General features: G+C 36.5%; 1 pseudogene; it reads right to left on the bottom strand.

Annotated features, from left to right (window-relative positions):
* The window catches only part of LOC131073256 (delta(7)-sterol-C5(6)-desaturase-like), a 34,837-nt pseudogene extending 17,712 nt beyond the window's left edge, over positions 1-17,125 (bottom strand).
* Between the last annotated feature and the right edge of the window lie 2,202 nt (positions 17,126-19,327).

Genomic DNA, 19,327 nt, shown 5'->3' with positions numbered 1-19,327 from the left:
TCTAACTTGGCAAGAAATTTGTCTAAGGCAAAAATCGCTCTAGTCCCTGACTGAGGGATAGGAGCGCCTAGGCCAGTTTGGAGTTCATCAGGTGTCTTGCAATCTTCAATTTTGTCTTCAACGAATCCGTAACACCGTCTTTGCTTGCCTCAAACCTAAAACTTGCTTGCTTTTTGCCCAAAACATGCCTCATGAAGAATTTCGCTCTGGTCCCTGGGAGAGGGACGGGAGCTACAATGGATTTCGCCCTGGTCCCTGACTAAGGGACAGGAGCGATTTTGCATTTTGGTCTATTTTTCCTCATGTTTGTGCCTTCAAATTATATTCAACTGGTAAAAAGCACTTCCTTGGTTCTCCTCAAGTCGTCAAATCGTTCAAATCTTTCAAGGACAAGGAAATTTTGGATTTCAAGCTCCGGTCCTTCAATGAGGGACAGGAGCAATTTTTGTCCTCCAGGCCCAAATGCTTCACTTTTCGCCATGAAATGTCTTTGCTAGGGAAGATATCATCCTGCCTCATGCTATGAATAAAAGTTAATGTCCAAAAAAGGTCTAAAATTGTGCATATAAAGAAAATCGCTCTGGTCCTTCAGTGAGGGACAGGAGCGAATTTGACCTTCTAGGCAAAAACTTCATCATTTCATTGTTTTTGATCAAGACTGGATGCTCTATCATGCTCATTTCGTCCTTCACCATGCCTTTGATGTCTCAATTCGTCCAAACACGGTCAGGAATGGCTCAAATAAGTATTATCGCCCTGGTCCCTTGGTGAGGGACAGGAGCGCTTCGCCTTGGTCCTCCTGAGAGGGACAGGAGCGAAATTCGCTCTGGATCCTCAGTGAAGGACAGGAGCGAAATTTGACTTTTCGAACTCTCTATCAGGATAACTTTTATGGAATATAACATTTAAGTATAAGTGTACTTTAAGTTGTATTCCATAGATACTTTCAGGATGTTTGAGAGTGGTTTCAGACCTCCAGGAGTTATATTGCAAAATCTAGTTTTTGGAGGTTTTTTCAATTTCCAGACTTAGTCAAATTTCAGGATCAGGACATTCCAGACTTAGCCAAATTTCAGGATCAGGACATTCCAGACTTAGCCAAATTTCAGGATCAGGACGTCACTCAAGCCGGACCTGCTTATCCATGTGATCACCTGGGCGACACTCAAAATGCAAAGGCTAGCTAACAAAACCCTAAAAAAACCCAAAGAACAAACCCTAAAAAGCAAAAAAAAGCAAGGGTCCCCATTTGCAATGGGGCGATGTGTGAAAACGTCACAACAGATAGTTGTTCACATCTCAGTATTCCAAGAAATTATAATCGTCACACTAGAATACAGACATGGAAAAATTAAGAATGAGTAAAAATTTGGCTGCTGATAGGTTCATAGCAGCCCTAAGTAGTAATAAAAATTGTAATTGATAATATTTGTGAACTAACATCCCCTTCTTTATGAATACCTGCAGTGCTTTTCCAATCCTTCCTTCCCCACAAGCCCAAGCATTGAGCCAAAATGGCACCCTATACATGGGATGTCCACATGCCCACAACCATAACTAGTTATCCATCTCTCATGCAGTGATAATTTAAATGACACACCCTTTGAAAACAGGTCTTTGAATTTTTTAAATCTAGGTCTAAACTATACTAAAAACGGCTCAATGTCAATTCTTTGACTGGGTATTCCTCTCTCTATGCAAGAAAAAAAAAGAGATCGATTGGGGAATCTTACTAAACAGGATTTTATTCGTATGTTTTCTCACTCTTTGGGTTCTGCTGGGAAACAATTTTACCACTTTTGGACTTATGCACCATCTCCCTATTAAGAGAGAAATATCCTAATCCAATTCACTAGTATAGGGAAGAACTTCTCTGAAGTATTTTTGGAGTTTGCTTTGGGCAGTTATGACAGATGCAAAACTCTAAAGAATAACAGCAACCCCTTTCCTGGGACTGACGACCCTATTAAATTATTAAAAGGAACAACACCAAATCCTACCAAAACAGGCCCGAAACACAGAATGGAGCAGAAAAAACTAGCCATTATATTACTTGATTAATCTGCCGATCCATTTTACCTAAAACAACTGGTTCATCTGTTACAAATCATTATCAAATACTCATAAATCCATTGTAGTCTTCAGATTTTAGTCCAGCAAGATTAATTTTAATTCTATCCACTATCATCCTCATCTCAAAGCATCTTTTTTATAAGATCCTCTGCTGTTAAGGCGAATTGTCCTCTTGCACATCCATTCCATTTAACTTGGTTGCAATATTGTACTAATGTTTGTAAATCTGCTTATCCTAGCTCAGAACACAGGATCACTTGAAAGTATACACCATGTACCTTATATTCATTCTACTATAAACACTTGCAGACAAGTAATGTTAAACTAGATGCCAAAACTATTGCATTTTGGAAACAAATGCAGCTCTTCTTTGAAATCAGGTAACAATCTAGTCATTTTAGTGTTCAGATACAGAAAAAATAATTATGTTAATGTAAAACTTCAGAAAACAATAAACTAAACAAATCAAAACTGTATACCAGCAAAAGGCGATAAAGTATTCCGCTTGTTGTAGATGTGATGAATTGCATGAAGATGCTTGTACAGAGGTTTTATGTCATGCAACTCTCTGTGCATTCAGTAAATCCCAAACTCCACCAGTATTAAGTATAACACAATCAATGCAATATAAGTGGGCCAACCAACTTCACTTACACGAGCATAACACTTTGTCCAACCATGTTCAATCATATATTCTGACACCGTGGGAAGAGCAGCATACAAAGGCATGGCCTTCATAGAGACCGCTATCTGCAAGAAGATGGGTTCTTTTGAAGGTATATCCTCTGAAAAAGAATTGAATATTAACGTTAAACTTCATATCCTCCCATCAACCAAATATATAAAACAAATACTTCACATACCTTTAATCATAAGTGCAGATAAAAAATGGCAATAACGTTAAACTTTATGGAAAATGAATAACCAACTTCGGTTAAAATTTCTGAATAACAACATGTTAATAAAGTTCTTTGACAAACGTGAGTACAAAAGCCTCAATAATATGATCAAGAAACCACATGTACATATATTTGAGTATCATAGTCATCTGGAGATGTGAGGGTATTGATACAGGACTGGGGATGCCAATAAGGGATGGGGATAGTTTAAACTTTGAAGTAAGAAATAGCAACTGCAATGATAATGCACCAAGAAATATTGCTGGGGAACTTGCACATTATGCATGCACGTCAATATATTTTCTGTTCATCTATGTAATGTGGATATTGATACTACAGAGATTATATTTTCATTCATTGATAGGACTTGAATTGACAATCTGGTTTGCCTTAATATTCTATTAATCATTTTTTGTGTTCTCGATTTTAAAAACTTTCTTACAAGTTATTTCATAAGATTTAGCTTAGGTAATATGTCCATCCACTATTTTACATTGATTCAACATCTTTTATTATGTTTGAAAGGTTAAAACATGATAAATGACAATACATACACACACACACACACAAACACAATTCTTTAAAGATTGATATTACATTTCAATATATAACTGCCATCCTTGGTTCAGCTGGTCATCCAACCATGATTTCTAATTAAAGAACTTTACATGAGCACAAAAGCAACATCATGAGGAGAACTATTAAGTATCCTCCACCTCTCGTAGTGAAATACCCAAATGAAGTCCTTCACCATTTGCAAAACACAGAATTCTCTAAAGATTGATAGTACACATCAATATATAACTGCCATCCTTGGTTCAGCTCATCGTCCAACCATGATTTCTAATGAAAGCACTTTAATTAAGCATGAATGCATCATGATAAAGAGAACTACAACTTACCCTCCATCTCTTGTATTCACATGCCCAAACAAAAATCTGCCATTCACCCAAACTAAGTTCTTCATCTCTTGTAGACATTACTAGCAAAACAATATTTGTAATTATTTGTGCCACATATTTTTCCATAAAAAAATGTTACTATTGTATCGGTAGATAGAATATTTACATATGCCATTAGCTTGTTATGCTTGTAATGCATCTTTAGACAAAACTTCTTATTAGATTGTTATGGGTCACTCAACCGGTGCTTGGGCACTAAACACAGAAAAATCAGCCTTACTCTTTTATGACTTTTCTCATTTAGCTGAGCATCAATTTCTTAGCTACTAGCACTTGCACCAAAGCAGGTGCATATAAGGTTTCCTTGTTCAAGAGAGGATGGAATACTTAGTATTTTATTTTGTGTTGGCAAGTATCACAAAACACACATCAACACGATGGAAAGAAGGGGGCATGATAAAGCAAGGGAACCACTATGCCAAAAGCCTAGAATGGTAGTGAATGGCAACCACCAACGTTAAGAATGAGATTTTCTTCTCACTAGCATGCTAGTGCAGGCCAACCCCCTTGTGGACACATGGCTATTGGTCCACCATCCAATTCCAATACATGCCCACCAACATGATGGAGGAACATCCGTTAGGGTTTAGCCATCATAGTGGGTTTTCGTCCAATAAGGACATTACATGCCCATTGTTCTCTACAAGGCTCAACCTGGAGACCTCGGCTATGATAGCAAGCAAAGCAACCACAACACCAAAGGCCCAAACTGATAGTAAATGGCTCCCACCAACATTAAGAGTGGGGTTTTCGTCCCACCAAAGTGTTAGCACAACCCAATCCCCTCATGGACACAAGGATATTGGCCCTACCATCTAGTTCAAGTACACACCCACCAACAAGATGAAAGAATGCCCATCAAGGTTTAGCCAAAATGCTAGGTTTTCATCCAACGTGGACATTACAAGGGCAGAGCCCTTGATGGGTTCAAGGGACAACATGTGCCATTTCACAATTTTATCATTATTTTTCCTACAACACCAAGTCCTTACTATTGTTGAAACTTGGGAATGATTTGAAATGAGGCTTAGATGCCTATTTATAATTTTTTGTGAGTGCATAAGGTTTGGGTAGTGCCCATTGACCATCAAGGTTAAAAGCTTGTGGCAAGTAGATCAAAAATGCTTTTTTTTTAAATATTGGCTTTTTCATTTTCCTACCAAGGGGGATGTGTTGTGACGTTTTCACACATCGCCCCATTGCAAATGGGGACCCCCACTTTTTTTTTGTTTTCTGCGATAGTTGTAGAGTCTTATTGCTATTAGCCTTTCATTTGGAAGAGGTGTAGTATCTCAGGTGGCTAAAATGTAATCAAAACAAGGCTCTCTCTTTAGGATAAAGTGAGGTACAACACTTCCTTTGCCCTCCTAAGCCTTCAACCTGCCCCTCCCAAAACTACCAATGGGTGCCCAAGCCCAATCACTTCCATTTCCATCTCCCCTCATCTTCATTCCCACTTCTTCCCATCTCACTCCTTCATCCCACAACTCTTTCATCTTCTCTACTTTCCCTTCCTTCCTTACACCCCTCTATGCCTTCACCACACTCTCCTATCCTCCATCTCACCTTCCTTCCTCACATTCACCTCTACTTCCTACCTTTCTTCCATTCCTTATCACCTCTTACCCTTCCATCTTCTCTCCATTTCCTTTCACCATTCCTCACTTCTTTTCACCTTCCTACCTTTCTTACCCTTCACCTATCATCACCACCTCACCTACATCTTCTATCCCTTCCTCCCTTTCACCTTTCTATCTTCTCACTTCACCTTCCCCCATGCTCCATCCATTCTACATTTCTACTTCCCCTTCACTTCCTTCCATTTCATCCCATATCTCTTGCCTTCCACCCATCCTTCTTCCTTAATCCTCTTCCATCCTTTATCCCTCCATTATTTTCTCTTCCTTCCATTACCACCTCTTAACTATTCCATTCACCTTCCCATTTCCTAACTTCCCTTCCCTACACCCACCCTTCCTTTCATCTACTATGCTTCCTATCCTCCCACCTTCCTTTCCACCCATCTCCTACCCTATGATGTCCCCAAACTAGACCTCATCAAATATTGTTGATATTGATTGTATTATCTTTATAATAAAGTTGATGTAGTTGGTTCAAAGACAAAGAATTAATAATGATCAAGATTATTATCACAGCGATCAGCATAACCAATAAGGGATTCACATTCAGATCAATCAAGGCATATTTAAGACTCATCCGATGAAGGACAATGATATTTATGAATTCTACTAATATGAAGAGGAATTACATACACCGATGGAGGAGACTTGTGAGCAACTATTAGATATTGCATCTCGACCATCAAGATTAAGCATTGACATGGAACAATAAAACAAGCATATTGATTATATATGAAGACGTCAGGAGATGAATGAATTCGACATTATTCCCCATTCAAATACATAAAACTCGATACAATACTCCACCCATTGTAATACATTCGAACCAATATGATTGGGTCCTTCTAGGATCACCTTTCCGAATACGAATAGAAGTTACGACTCAATAATTCAAACCCGATATTGGATGAAGAGGGATCCACGTCAAGTCGGAATGATGAATCCCGCAAGGCTTGTGCAACGAAGGCAACATTTCAACACCGATATCAAGTTTCTTCAATACTGAGGTGATTCACACATCTTTCTTATTTGAATTGAATCGGTATAACAAGTATCGCTAATATTGTTGGATGGCACAACAAATAACATTTGTAGCCAACTCAATACTTCCTTGTTGTAAGAACACCGATATCAAGTTTCTTCAATACTAAGGTGATTCACACATCTTTCTTATTTGAACTGAATCAGTATAACAAGTATCGCTAATATTGTTGGATGGCACAACAAATAACATTTGTAGCCAACTCAATACTTCCTTGTTGTAAGTTGACGGAACACACAAAAGAATAAGTATTTCAAACACAATACGACACCTTTCACCTCCCAATGATTCAGATGAACAATGAGAGTGTCTTCATAACGTACCCGATATTTGGTGTTATCATAGGGGATCTTGACCAAATATAAGAGTAGATAGCCCTCATTGCAAAACCATTGGGACAATTCAAAATTATTATTAAGAAAGCTCGATGAAGAATAAAGAATGGAATGGTGTGATTTGTATATAGCTCATTATGATTTGAGTGTCTTCCCGATATAAGGCATGATAGTTTGAGAGGCCATCTTTCTAAAAAATAATGATCTACGTGGCAAGGTTAACGATCGAGACACTATGAATGAGATGACAATATTGATCACTTATCGAGTCGCTGCTAAGAAAGGCGTTCATCGATAGTACCAAGATTATCGACTAGCAACACATAATAGCAATGGGGTTCAAGATAGCAAATCTAGTAACAAGCATCAATCATTTCAAGGCACGATTTGTAAATGAAATTAATATAACCACTACTGCTAGCATGAGAGTTAGTAAGGTGCGGTCAAAGAATATTGACCAAGGCAGAGTCGACATATGTGATAATTAAATACAACGATTATAATAAATTACCAATATGTCTAAAACCGATCTAACTAAAGGTGGCAACGGTTGCTTTTCATACAATTCCGCAGCAATCATAATATGAAGTATAATTGGTATCCTTTGGAAGTAAACCAATGGTTATGAAGAAGTCTAATTATGACAAGAGATGTCTCATCAACTTTAAAAGGATGTCATCTATTGGTTTGAGCCATATAAGAGCAAGTTCAAACACACTCAAATGAGAGGAAGGGATAGGTATGATTATTATAGTGAATAGCAAGGATTACACTATATTGCTGATTAAGACCCAAGAAGTACGACAGAGTATGCATTAATAATTACCAAGCCAGCAATAGGAGGAGAGATAATACGAAAGTGATTTAGAATAATGAATAATCAGGAGATAATAAATGACTATCAATTAAGAAAAGGAATGATTAATTGTGAAGGAACGTGACCCCAAGAAATGTCGCCCTTCAAAGATATATATATATATAGTGAATAAAACATCCATTTTTGGAATTATGAACTGAAAACTTATCTCTTCTTTTTGTCCATGTTTTATTTAAAGTCGGATCTAGCAATTAGATTAATGCCCCTAGTGAGCAATGTCATTGGCACAACATCGTGTGCACAATCTTATCAATTTCCAATTTGGAGGCAGCCCTCTAAGTTATGAATATATCAGCTGTAATCAGAGGAAGCTATCAAGATAAGTCCTATCTTCTGAATTGTTCTTAGAATTCTGTATTAAATATTATAGTAAAATATCTTCAAGATTATTAAAATTATATTTACAAATGTATTACAATTCTCACTTAAGTTGGAATTGTTGTCTCAGGGAAAAATTAAGGTAAATCCCAATCGGGGACATTAAATACCCCCATCCTACCTTAGCCTATCCCTTATACCTCCCTATCACCCGACACCTTCTTCACCACTCCCTTACCCGCTTTACTTCCCTTTCCTAACCTCACATCCCACCACAGAATTTATTTTACCCCCGTATCCCTTCCTTCCTACCCCTGTGGCTTTTCCTTACTGTATCCCCTCATCCTTTCTTGCCACGGCATCCCCTCAAAACCCATTCCCTTCATACCGCACTCCCCTTACACCTTATAACCTTCAATTCTCCTTCCAATAGCATGTCATTGCTTGGGCCCCACCAAAACCTTTGGAATGGACAGTGAAAATGTTTCTAAGGTATTTACAATGCCACATAGTAGAGGCCAGCCATTCCTTTGACTATTCAAAAAGCAAATTAAACCTTGCATTTCCAATTGGGCAAGCTAAAACAGCAACTTAAGGGAATACACCCATCCTTAGTCAAGGTGAATGTGCGACATAAGCAATACAAGCCCGTCCTTAGTTCATAGAAACCAGCAAGAGGTGAGACCTATACTTGCAATGATTGGGAGTCAGCGATTCATCTATAGATTGCCTAATTGGAAATTAGGAATTTTGGCTAAGGCATGGAATTCCAAGGATATTTCATATTGGAAATTAAGAAAATTTGGCTAAGGCATGGAATTCCAAGAATATTTCATATTGGAAATTAAGAAAATTTGTAGAAGGCAAGGAATTTCAAGGATATTTCATCCTTGTGCCAGGGACATTTCATCCTTAAGCTAAGGATATTGGCGACTTAAAGAAATCATGCATCCTTTGACCAAGGACATCACATCCTTTGACCAAGCACATCAGCGCATTAAGAATTTTGTGCCTTCCTTGTCTAAAGGATATGTCATCCTTAGGCTAAGGATATTTCATCCCTAGGCTAAGGATCCTTAGACAAAGGATATGTGTGATACATCCTCCTTGGGCAATGACAATCAGCAATCCATGGATTAGCACCTCCTGTGCCACATGAAATCAATACAGATCAGACCTGTCTCGGACCTAAAACTTATCAAATCAGGCATATAAAAGTGAGAAATTAGACATAAATCAGGCCCGAGACGCAAAATCAGACTTAAAATCAGATGTTTTTGTGATCATAAAATTCATTTCCAGATTGTAGAGAGAGTTTTTATGGTGCAATTGTCAATGATATCAATTGGATTTGAATGCAAGGATTTTCAATTTTCAATTTCTATCATAACTAACTTCAGGTTTCATCTTTCTTCCAAGGTTTAAAGTGTTTCCTTTTATCTAATCCAGGTTTGATGCAAGCAATCATAAGACATAAAGGAGGAGCTTCACCACTTGAAAGTGATTTAAGATATACAAGGGATCAGCTCATTGTGATTCAAGGAAATGGATACAAGAGGGTAACAATGTGAAGATGGACAGCATTCACACTTCAAGGTACTAAAGATCTCAACATGAAGATATACATTTGAAGGAGATACCAAAATGGAGCTTGACAACATCTAGGATGAAAGGCTCAAGGTTTCAAATAAAGAAGGCTTCTATCACACCAACCTTATCAAGCATAAGGCGTCAACATCAAGCATTCAAGGAGGAATTTTCACAATCTTGAATTTCCTCCCGAAATCCAAGAAGAGTGCTAGTACAAAGGAGTTTCCACACAAGACAAGGAGAATGCAAGTGATCAAGACAAGGGATAATTTCAGAAGAGTTAATCAAAGTTAGAAGATCGACATGAACAAAGTCATCATCACATGAGGAGCTTAGAAATGTTGACTATCAAGAGATATGCCTCATTCATTTACAACTTGTAATGAGTTACAAAGATCAAACAAGCTGAAGTGGCGTCTAATCTTCACTTATCAAATCACGTCCCTCTAAGATAAGGCATACAAATTCAATGAACCTGACTCATCCATCAAAGAAAATAACTACCACATGTGGGCACAAAGTCTGAGGCACTTACCGTCGTCATTCATTGGTTGAATTTTCAGAGGACATGTGTCCCATCAAATGTAATTTTGTCATTGATCAAACATTAAATGCTTTGCAATGGGTGTAACAAACCCTAATTAGGGTTTCTATCTTTCAATCTTAGCCATTGATTGTGAATCAATCTAAGCCACTCAATTGTAATGAGAGCACTATATAAGGCTCCACTTCTTCATTTGTAAAGGTTAATAGATAGTGAGTGGAAAATAGTTAGAGTAGAGTAGGAGGAGAAGGCAAAGATTGTTGCCAAAACATTGTTGCAAAAGGCATGTAAACTTCATTAAAGATAAAGTGAAATTGATATGTTGATTCAACAATTTGCATGATCTCTACTTCTCATATTGTTTTCATGTTGTTTAGATGAATGGAAGAACTTTGTATATGATCAATGATGAAATTCGTATATCCATACTACTAACACTTGTCGATGGTAAACTGCCTTGCATAGTCAATTGGATCCATCTTAGCCAAGCTTAACTTCAATTATCAGCCCTTCATTGGCATGCATCAACTTGATGGTATCTATGCTTGTGGTGATGATTTGAAAATCATAAAGCTATCCTTAGAAGATCCCACTAGCCTTGTGGAGATGTTCACTACATGTCAAAGCAAGACTTAGTTGAATTTCACTAAAGATTGTCCATTGCTCTTAAATTCCTAGGAGTTAGATTAGATCTCTCTCAACCCCTATCATTTTTCCTTTTTTTTTCAAACCAAGTTAGTTTCCATGTTCCAGTGAAATTCAAAGCATTCAACATAAGTCCACCTTGTGATCCCAGCAATATCACATCGCATACAACTGAGTCTATCCAAGAGTACAACAAAACCTGACATTCGAGAACCTTGGAGTCGTCACATTTGATCACGCAACTTAGCATTTGGGGAGTCTTTGTTCAAGAGAGGATAGAATACTTAGTATATTATTTTGTGTTGTATTGTGCATGAAAACACCATCAACGGGATGCATGTAATATCCCTTGCTAAATCTGATTGAAAATGTCTGATTTAAATGCTCAAGGAATATTGTCAAACACTTGTCATGAAACTTTTGTATTTGCTGATTGTGGTTTCTTTTTGATATTCTGATTTATGAGATGATAATATGCATTCATTGAACTCAAAAGGTCATATATCAAAGTCTGAAACTAAATGAGAATGCAATGTAACACCTACCACTAACCTTTCAATGACAATGTGTGACTGAAATCATATGAAATATGCATCTACAGCTGCTAGACATTTCTACAAACATTTGGCATGCATTCTAAGAAACCAAAATACACTTACAGCATATTGTCATTAACACAAACACTTGTCATATATGCATATAATTCCCACATGCCAATGAGTGGTACTAACAGCAATAAATGTAGCCTCCAACAATCTGAAAATCGCTTTTCAAACCCCTTTGAATTTCTGTAGATTAACTCTTCTAAAGTGCATTAGTACTGTAGCGATTTACTATTCATGGGTACTGTGGCGTCACTATTCATGGGCACTGTAGCAGCCGATAAAAGCCTGCAATCTGCTCTTTAATGGCTACCATGTAGAAGCCACAAGTCTCTAATTGATCAATCTTTAAACCCCTTCAAACTCTTGATAAAATTCTCCAACTTTAAGCACAAATAGAACTCCTGGATGAAGCTCTCCCGAATGCCACAATTCAGTGGATATTTCACCACTTCACAGCAGCTGCAACATTGAAGAGTATCATGTTCTCCAATGTCCTGGAAATTCGAAACCCTTGGCTTCTTCCTCTCCAAAATTCTTCAAGTATCAAAATGCATAATTCACAATGAGGTTCAAGTTCTTCAAGACAACATATATATTTCCCTCACAAGTTCGATTTCTCCTTTGCTCATTAAATGATAATAAATGATAATAAAATTAGATGCACTTTATCATTTAATAATTACCTTGATTTGAGAGTCTAATTAATTAATTCCAATGGCCCCAACTTATGATACCTTGACCCTCACTTAAGTTATATTATAACTTAATAATATAAGCTCAAAACCATTAATGTTTATTTAGACTAAATAAACATTAATATCTCCATTATTACTCATCCTTTTTGAACGTCGTCTAAACTGGGAGCTGACATGATGAAGCTGCATACGACCATACCCCATTACTAAAAATAGCAGGGGTCCATCTCTAACATCTCTGACTTACTATAAATAGTAAGTAATGCATACGGAGTCCAAATGAAGGCGAACGAAAGCCAAACCTACAAAACTCTGACCACTGGAGAAGCTGCATCCCTCAAAGGACCCTCTATTCAATCTTATTAGCCTACGAGGGTCAGTAATAGGCTAATCCCATTGAATATCTGATGTCAACAAAAAGGGGACATCACAATGCATAGAATCCCAAGGAAATTTGAGAGACTTTTGGAACTCCCCTAGATGTCCCAAGGATGTCTAGAAGTCCCCAAACCAAGGGGATGTCCCTAGAAGAATCCCCTCTTTGAGGAGGGTGTCCCAAAAAATATCCATGGGTGGATAGCAAAGGTGGTGGGACGATGAGGGGGCATTTCCCCCAAGTTCCCACATCCTAGAAACCTCCCCATCCCAAAAACATGGGGATTTTGGGGGAAAGGGGGGAAAGCATCCTCGTGCAATATTTTATGCAATACTTCACTCCACAATTCCCCACTAATAAGATTTTCGAGGTCATGTTTCCAACATCACTTTCAATAAGAAAAAGATTTAAAATATAAAAACTGCCTACAAATTAAGAAACATTATACTTATAAGTTATAACCCACAAGTACCCCTTATCAAATTTTGGAGGTGACATTTCCAGTGTCCTGTAGTGTCAAAAAATAACCTAAACTTTCCTAGAGACAAGTAGCTTAGAACAAAGGTAGTGATTCACAACTTTGCAAAATATTTATGCTCAAGTTTATTAGATATGGATCTGAAGCATATATCTTTAATTTAAAATTTATTAACCAGGCCACGAAGAAATTCAAGAAAAGATCACAAAATTCTGAAAATAACAGTCACTAAGAAATTTCTGATTAATCATAAGATTTTGGCAACATTCTCTTTTTTTGCTATATATGCCCTCTGCCCTGCGGTTTTACCCTCATTCTGCATTTTCTTTTTTAAAACTGCAACACTGAACACAACATCCGAGTATCTGTACTTCCCCCTGCTTCTTTTTGAATCAGTGTTAGTTTTTAATCATATATTAGCTGGCTAGTTTCAAACTAACTATAAATTCCTATTTTGCTTATTTGGATATGTACTTTCAATTTTAATAGATTTTAGCTTGGCTAGCATCTTCGGCTAGGTCATTGTAACTGTCCCCTGCAAGCATGTGCTTGGCCAGGATTTTTGAATTTTATAACTTTTTTTATATATTGAACTTTTCTTTACTAAATAAATAAATTTACCTTTAAACACAGATTTTGATTAACATAGGCCTTGGGTTATTTATTCCTAATTTATTGCATTGCTTGTTTGAAATTGTATTCTGTGTATATTTTTGGCAATCAGGTGAGAAAACATTTTCCTCAATTGAGGAATGTAATCAAGGAACGGTGGTCTTCCAAGAAAGGCTTTTCATTTCATCTACAACTTTTATACCTATAAAGACAACACTAATTATCATGTACAACAGCTCTTTAATTCATGCAAGCTTCATTATTCAGACACATATCTTCTTTAAGTCTCCACTCTGTTGTTAAATCCATATTGCTCCGTATGAAGGGCATCAATTGATATCAGAGGCAAAATTCACCTTTCCTCCATATTCCAGTTTAAAATTATACTTTATCAGTTGACATTTGTATTTTGTAGTTTGTAATCGATTTTGAGGTTCTGACTTTGAAGTAGAACCATGTAGTAATGCACTAATCAGGAATCTCGAAATTAATGAGAAAACTCATGGTGTACACTCTCCTTTCCTTTCACTCTCTCACTCTCTAAGCAATCAGGATGACTTTAAATATAAAACCGTCAGTTATTTCTCCTTTTTGAATTTTGTTGCATTTTTTGGGTTACCAATTTTATCCCAAGAAATCGAAAATATCTTTATCTTTTGGTTTGCCGGTAAATCCCCAAAAAGAATATTTGCCTCATGGGATGAATTAAAAGAATTAACACCACCAAACCAGAACAGCTAGTGATGTCAGCTTGAGACTAGGGTGTCAAGGGATAAATTTCATAGCCCCTGAAAACTTCAAAGTCTTTTCCAAATTTTATAGCTTCCTCAAAAGAAAAGGTAGATGGCACTAAGACTTTCAACTGTTGATTGACATTGACTTTAATCATTTGGGGAAGTGAGCATTATCCAGAGACATTGAATAACACATACTCCAATTTTCTGCTAAAACAAGTACCTAGTTGGATTTCAGAATGTAGTTATTTGGGCAAATAGATCCTTCTTTCAAAGAATTATTCCTCGCTTCCTCACAAGTAAAGCCATGTGGCCTTGTGACTTTCAATTGTCCTGACTATTCGTTGATTTCACTCATTTGGGGAAAGCGTCTTGTGTCCAGTGACAAATAAAAAGGCACTACCCTAATTTAAAAACTGCCCTAATTCTCTGTTATTTAAATAGTGCGTAACTAGATTTGAGTATGTACCCATTTGGCTTAACAGGCCCTTCTTTCACGGAAATGTCCAAGAAGGATTTCCTTTCAAGCTCTATATACTCAACCCTGCTGCACAAACAATTCCCATTTTATAGCAGATCTCAAAATATGTCCCTTAGCTAAATGGATGAATTCACAGAGCTATTTGCAATTTTTCTTTATTGATCAAGTTATTCTGCTGGTGTCAAAAGATTTGGGGACTTATATGTAAGCTAATATTGCATTTAGAGTTCAGCTTCCCCAAAAAAAGATGCAGGATTATAGAGGTTCTATATGCTCAAACCTTTTACACTAGCAATTTATTCAACCACAAAACTCAAAATATTCCGATCATTATGCTGAAATGAACAGAATTTAAAAACTAGCCTGGAAATACACCTCAGTGGCTATGTGGGTGTGGATAACAAGGGAGGTATCACATTTAGAGATGACAGCTAATGAGATTTATGCATTTTAAGAAATCAGTTCACTTCTTCCAAAATAAATACACGAATTATAAGTTCTATATGCTCAAACCAACCGTAAAAGCAATCTATCTTCATGACAAAATGCAAACTATGCACATTCCTTAGCTGAAACAAATAGCACTTGCAAAACTAGCCACAAATGAACCTTTATGGGTGTGCAGCCCAAATAAGATTTGTACACAGATCTCTCAGAAAATAATGCAGCCACAGAGAAGCTTTTCCCCAACTCTAAAAGAAATGGAAAAAAATTAAGATCTACGTAGGCTTGAGATTGGAGGAAACTATATGGTTAAGTGCACTTGTACCAGAATAGTACTGGGATGGATGATCTCCTAAGCAGTTCTAATTGTGCCAGCGTCACATAGCTGCAACGAGTGTTAAGTAGACTATTTATGATCAACGAGAGATGGGTTCCGATGAACCATTAGTCATGTAAAATGGTGACGAAGATTGACTTGAAATGATGCAGTTGAATCTATATGCTCAATCATGTTGAGCGAGCAATCCATCTTAACAACAGAACACAAGATATACACACCGAATAGCTGAAATTTAAAGGTTAATAGAATTAATCACCAATTTACCTCAGTTGTCATGTGGATGTGCAACCTAATAAGAATTGGACCCTCATAAGTTAATTAACAATACCTTTTCAAAGAACCAATTCATCTTCTCGCACAAACAAAATCTGCTTACTCAACCCTACGGTACAATGAATTCATGTCCCGAACAAAACCCAGATTATGCCCATCTCTTTCGCTGGAATGAATATCATTCATAAAACGAGCCAAAAATATGCATCTTATTCGCCATGTGGGTAGGCAGGCCTAATAAGACTTGGGCCTACTATGACAAACGCAAAGGAACAATTCAAAAAAATACTACGAGCTTTCTGAGATCCAATCTTGTTTCTTAGAGATCGAACTTAAATAAACTCTAGTATTCAGATACTAGGCAAATGAATTTTTTTATTGAGATGATTTTAAGAAAATAGCATGCCTGCAGGTAAATAGGCATTGCGCTTCCAGTAATATATATAAAAGCACCAGAGTCCTCCGCTTACGAAATAAACAAGAATCCCAGCAATGTAATTGCGCAGCCATGTCTGCAAATATTTAGGCAATGGCGACCAAATGTGCCTTGGCACAAGTGGGCCCAACACCAGGCTATTATACCAATCTGTCTCTTCCACAAACATCTGCAAGTATTCAGAGCTCCCCTTGCCATTTGCATTCCATAACTTCTCGTCAGATGAGGAAGCATTTGCAATTACAGACTGAGATGCGGCCGAAAAATCCAAAAACGTTAAGCTGAACACTACGAAAACAAGGATACCCAACTGAAATCTGTGAAATCCCTTCATGATTAGCGATTTGGGTAATGATCAAAATGAATCAAATCTACAGAAACTACAATGTGAATTTAAGCACACTAGCTTTAGAAAGGACAGCATGAGGTCGCAGTTTCAAAGCATGTAGAGCAGTAGCCATAGTATCTATTTATACAAAATCAGCCAGCCACAGGATATGTCTAAACCAGGAGGTTTTAAGTTCAAAACAGCATCCTGCGGCACTATTAAATACAAGTATAAACTATATGGTTATCTTTAACAACTAAGTTATTATGATATCTGGGCTGTGCAGGATGGGTGTTTGGATTCAGGGTTATCGTTATATTCGAACTGGTTTACCTAGATTTGGGGAAAATCTCGGGCACAAATTATAGGTTGCCATCTAGGTTTCTTATAGAATATCTATGTCCATCAAATATATATCATACATGAATGCGTAAAAATCAAGTTCAAGGATTTGAATTTACATAATAGTGATTAGTATATTTATATTTTAAAAAGTTTATTTAAAAGATAAAAGATAAAAGATAAAAGTTTATATTTTATAAAGTATATTTATATTATATTTATCTTTACCTTATGTTGGTCTTTTAATATATATATATTTATATTATATTTATCTTTACCTTATGTTGGTCTTTTAATATATATATATTTATATTATATTTATCTTTACCTTATGTTGGTCTTTTAATATATATATATATATATATATATATATATATTAAAAGACCAACATATATTTACAATGATAAAGGTAAAGATAAATATAATCATTGTAAATATATGTTGGTCTTTTATTTTTATCTTTACCTTTACCATTGTAAATATATATATATATATATATATATATATATATATATATATTTAATATTTTGTTTTGTTTTTTGTTCGATAATACATAGCGATGCTACAAAAGTATTTATATTAATATTAAAAGATGATTTATGTATATATTTTAGTAGGGTATCGAGCAATGCTTCGGGATTGTCATCCTGAGTACATGTAGAAGGGTAGCGAGAGGTATGGCATGCATATACCTCAAGCAACATGTTCATCATACTACATATACATACTTAAACAGAGGCTATTTATATGTTTTGTATGTCTATAAAAGATAATAGACAAACTTGCAGTAGTAAATAGAAATCAATAAGAGTGGAGAGACTAATCAGTTGCAGGTGTCTTACCCTTGTCCACAGCTTGGCCCAAGTTGCTCAATAACGACCACGTTTGGCATCTTTTCCCCCCAAAGTCATCGTCCTCATCCTCACTTACAAGGCCCTCGTCTCATTTATATTCTTTAATCCAGTCACCACCTTCATTCAACTTCAACCCCAACAACTAATGCAAGAAATATACATTCCTTTTAATAATGAATTTTCTAATCTCAAAGACCTTCAAGTCCCATAATGTGACCACTGACATTTTTGGCACTTCTTTGCCTTGGTGCCTAATCACAAAATAGTCATGTGGGTATGGGATTCTTAGTTATTCATCCACGTTAGCCATTACCAAGTCCAATTCACCCAGGAAGGATTCTTTGAAGATCTTCTAACATAACTGCTTGCCTCCAACCTTGGACTCCCCCATCGTAAGAATGGTTGCCAAAAAAGTTGCAGTGATATTTGTGTTAACTTTATAGCGATGGATAGAGAAAATGAACTCCCCATCCAGAATCTTCCTCATGGCATGAATGATCAACTCATGAGAATAATTTATCACAACTTTGAGTCTCTTCTCCCTTATTTTGCCTATAAAGGATATTTTCCTTCTGTTTGAAATCAACCTAATAGGGAAACTTATGGAAGTAATATATAGAGTCGAGGGCAAGAATGAAAAGGGAAAACCAGAACCAAAGTGTGTATGAAGCTTGCTTAAGAGTATATTTATAGAGAATGTGCCTCTCATTTCACCCTCGTTTCCTCGAAAAGGAGACTCATAAATACATCATTATTTCTAGGTTAGTTGTTATCCTCCTCGTCCTCCATCCAAGTTGATTTAGTGTTGATCATGTGAATTTTGTTAGCATTACTCACTCAAACTCTTGTATCCTTGGATATGTTTTAAATAGGTTGGCATATGTGAGGGCCACCACCAATTTGACGAGATATGATGTCATTTTTAGTTATTGTTGTCCCATTTTCTGGCATACAAGTTGCCTAAAAAACATCTTCAAGATTTTGTCCTAATTGCTTCATGTATTGGCGAATTCATTCTTAGATATTGACATCATTACTATAAATTGCTCTTTTCTCAGCCAAGAAGGGATGACCATGTCATGATGGTGGCCAAAATTTTGCACGTATTGATCCATATTCCAACCCGTCAGTGTCCAGATTGGCAAGCGTGGTAGCCTCCTTATTTGCGTCTTTATAAACATGATTAATAGTAAAGCTTTTGAAAAAAATTAGAACTTCCTTGACCATGTAAACCATCTCTCCTATCTTCCAATTTGGCATTTCATCTTTTCATATAGCATTAACTACTATTTCCAAGTCTCCTTCGATTTCCACTTTGTTGATCTCAAGATATTTGCAAAATAATAATCCCTAAATGAGAACAGAGAATTCTGTAACATTATTGGTGTCTTCCTTTAGTGAGAC

This window comes from Cryptomeria japonica, chromosome 2 (assembly GCF_030272615.1).
Source record: "Cryptomeria japonica chromosome 2, Sugi_1.0, whole genome shotgun sequence".
NCBI lineage: Eukaryota > Viridiplantae > Streptophyta > Pinopsida > Cupressales > Cupressaceae > Cryptomeria > Cryptomeria japonica.
The sequence above is the reverse complement of the archived record's forward strand: the minus strand, read 5'-3'. Positions and strand labels throughout refer to the sequence as shown.